This window comes from Helianthus annuus, chromosome 9, assembly GCF_002127325.2.
Source record: "Helianthus annuus cultivar XRQ/B chromosome 9, HanXRQr2.0-SUNRISE, whole genome shotgun sequence".
Taxonomy (NCBI): Eukaryota; Viridiplantae; Streptophyta; class Magnoliopsida; order Asterales; family Asteraceae; genus Helianthus; species Helianthus annuus.
In genome coordinates, this window is record NC_035441.2 from 28517449 (window position 1) to 28521392 (window position 3944).

Here is a 3944-nt window from a genome sequence, read left to right on the forward strand (position 1 = left end):
ATTGTATGGCTGGTTATAAGTTAATCCAATCATCCCAGAAAGAAGATCATTACCCATTGTATCAGTTCCCGATTTTCGTGGAGACAAACACTGCATCAACACATGAAAGAAATATCTCCACTGCCCAATAATCAGTGCCTTGTAGATCTCCTTCTTAGTAAAAGAACCAACATAGCCGAAAGATCTAACTCCACGCTCACGGATTTGACGCACATAGCACGTGTTACCATGATCTAAATCACCAAAACGTAGGGCCGCACGAATAACTGCCTCCGTGATAACAATAGAACTTCCAGAAACAGTAGCGTCGATAGTATTATCAATAGTACGAGTCGTACGCCAAAAATCATCAATATACGCTTGCACTTGGTGAATGTTCTCTGAAATCGCGAAACCAATTCTTGAATTTCGAAGAAAACGAACAATATCAGTATATTCGGGTCCACCACGAACATTTTCGTTTAGCAACGCAATTTGATTATGATTCCGATGAAATTCACGAACTGGACGAGGTTGTTCTGCCAATTCTGTTGAAAAACAAGACAAAAACGAGACACACGCATCAGTTACAATTGCAGAACAGTTAAAGGAATTAAACATTCAGTTTTCACATAGTTAACTTCAATATTCAATGTTTGGCAAAATTGCTGTCACACAGTTAATCACATAGTTAAACATGAAAAATGAAGCATGAGCAGTCAATCCTAACATTTGAATGAACACTAAACAGGTTAAAACTACTGAACATTATGATAATTGTACTGTCATTGTAAGATTTTGAAACTAGAGAACAAAACAACCAAAGGTCAAGAACTCGAATCCTAGAATCATAACAGATGAAGGCCTCGGAAACACGGGCTTCAATACTGGACATATCATAAAAAAACTGTAAAACTCAGACATGTGTTAAAACTGTTCTGATGAGCTCAAGAACTCGGACACTGTTTGACCCTTTAAAAAAAATTCGGAACTTCGTGCAATACTAGACTATTTTTTTAAAACTCGAAAACACAGGTAAATCGGAATAATATAATGCCTGTTTAAAACTCAGAAATGTTCAAAGCTCGGAAATAAATAAGAAAACTCGGAACCTATGTGCTTATCCAAAACTCGGAAACATAGAACAAGCAAAACATCGGACTGTTAAAACTCGGAACCACAGAACCTCGGACACAGTACCTTGGACACAGTCTATTTAACACGGACACAGACTTAAAACTCGGACCATGTTAAACATCTATAAAACTCGGAGATAAACAGTTGGAACTGCAAAATTCGGAACAAAGCAGAAACCTATAAAACTCAGAGAAACTGTTTGACCTCCGGAACATCTATTTGACCTCGGACCATCTGTTTTGACTGTTTTAAAACTCGGAGATCTAAAGTAACAACCGGCTTAAAAGAGTTTGGATAACTTGAACAAGAACTCGTAACGATAAGAACTCGGAGCGATGAGAGTTGTAAAAGTTAAGTCTCATCATTGAATCAAGGCGTTAAACTCTCCGAACTTACGGAGCGATGAGAGTTGTAAAAGGCGTTAAACCCAAATTTTCACAAACTCGGAACGATGAGAGTTGTAAAAGGCGTTAAACCCAAATTTTCTCAAACTCGGAGCGGTGAGAGTTGTAAAAGTTAAGTCTCGGAGCGATAAGAACTTTGAAGCAATGAGAAGTTATGAGTGTAGGGAGACATACGTTGAAGGATACTTAGGATTTTATGAGCAAGTAGCAAGAAAAATGCAAGAATCAAGAAGAAGAATGAAGGTGAGAAGGAGAGGAACGATGAAGGGTCTGAGTTTGTTGTGTGTTGTGAGGGAATGGAGAAAGAAAGAAGGAAAAATCGGACCAACGAGGGTTTAAAAAAAACCGGTTACTGTTTGAGTTACAAAAACTCGGAACAAAGGAATAAAACTCGGACCTCATTAAAAGTTCGACCCCTTTTATTAAAAGTTGGATTTTTTTATAGAACTCGGAATGGGTAAGGTTGTTTGATGAAAAGTCGGACCTAATATCAAAGGTCGGACCACAAATTCTTTCAAAGTTCAGACCAGGTTAAGTTTAAAAAGCACTAATACCCCTAAACTTCTTTCAACACAACAACTTTGGACTAAAATTGTGAACTTTCAACAAGAACCATTTTTAATTCAGAAGCACGAACAAACCGAGATGGAAAAATTTTATTGCTTGAAACAAAATCTTATCGACTTCCTTACCTGATGAAGTTTCCCACACACACTTAGATGAATCTTACACGACCAATTCCTACTTTATGAGAAAAACTTATTTTAACTTACCGAACTTGACTTTAATATCTGATTAAATGATTTTCAACCCCTAGAGTACTCTTAATAAGATAACTCGCACATAGAAACAAGAAAGCAAAATCTTTTTGTGGTTTTTCAATTTGAACTAAATTAAAGACTTAAACCTAAGAACATATTTACACCAATTATCTTTTTGTGAAATCGGAGCAAAGGAATCATATCGGTTTTACTATCAGTACCTAACACAAGAACCATAGCATTTTAGCTTTAATCTTTTAGAACGATGTTGACAGTTCAAGACGTTCAATGGTATTGTGGTCCACTTAAGTTTTAGCACCCTTTCGAACACTGTTTTCGAGATATGGAATTAAGTGTATTAAGCTGACAATAACTATGTTTACCCACCTCAAAATATACTCCCGTATCAAGGTATGCACGAGAGATCATCTTACTGGTGAGTATACCATTTATCATTTGTTTTTGACGTATAAGCTAATGTGAGATCTCACTTATTTGGAATTGAAAACAAGAATTTTGTGATAGAATCACTTATTGAGGAGGAACATGAATTTCAGATGCAAAGGGTACAGGAGCAAGTCCGTGAACAGGTTAGTACCAACGTACAGACAAAGAGACGAACTTGACTCCCGCATGATTTTGTGGGACATGTGATTGTTTATCACTTATTTGGGTCGAATGCATCATGTATTAAGGATATTTACACGTACGTATGGTATCATGGAAGATCTAGACTTGCGTCCTCGTTATTTTCCGGTAAAAGAAACAACCATGATACCCAGATGATAAACATCATAAAGACCACGTATCTCAGAACCTCGGCAATCTATCAAACGAAATTACGGTACCAAGACCATATATCCGAGAGATGCACCACACGAGTTACGCAGTTCATTATGTTTATATACCAAAGACAGGTTCTTATTTACGCGTAAAACCTACCGAAGCAACGTATAAAGAAGCTGTCACATTTAATGGTTAATTTTATATATATAGCCATAGTCCTGCACCAGATACAACTAACCGATGTACTATCATTTCCCTTATATCTCAACATGACTTCATTTTAGATTTTTCATATGTTTTTGTATTTTTCTGAAATTTATCCTACAACTAAGTAAAATATTTTTGGACTTTTTCAATTTTTCGAAAGCGGTAAGAACTGTACAGAAAAAATAAAATAAAGTTTCTATGCGAGTTTTGAAAGCATTTTACTCTGGGTTGATCATGCCAATCATTCGGACCAGATTTTCAAATCTAGCCCGATCAAATGTTTTCGTAAACAGGTCGTCAATATTATCCAAGGTGTCTACCCTAACCACTTCTATTAAACCCTTCTCAGCACAGTCGCGAATAAAATGATGCCTAACATCTATGTGCTTAGTGCATCAGTGATTCACTGGATTGTTTGTTATGGAAATGGAAGAGTTGTTATCGACAAGGATAGGAGTTCGAGTAAAATTCAAACCGTAGTCCCTCATTTGCTGCTGAATCCAGAAAACCTGAGCACAACAGCTTGAAGCAGCAATGTACTCGGCCTCGCACGTGGATAGAGAAACGACAACCTGCTTTTTGCATTACCAAGAGACAAGACGATTTCCAAGAAGTTGTGCGCCGCCAGAGGTTGAATTTCTATTCATCCGGCACCCTCTGAAATCTGCGT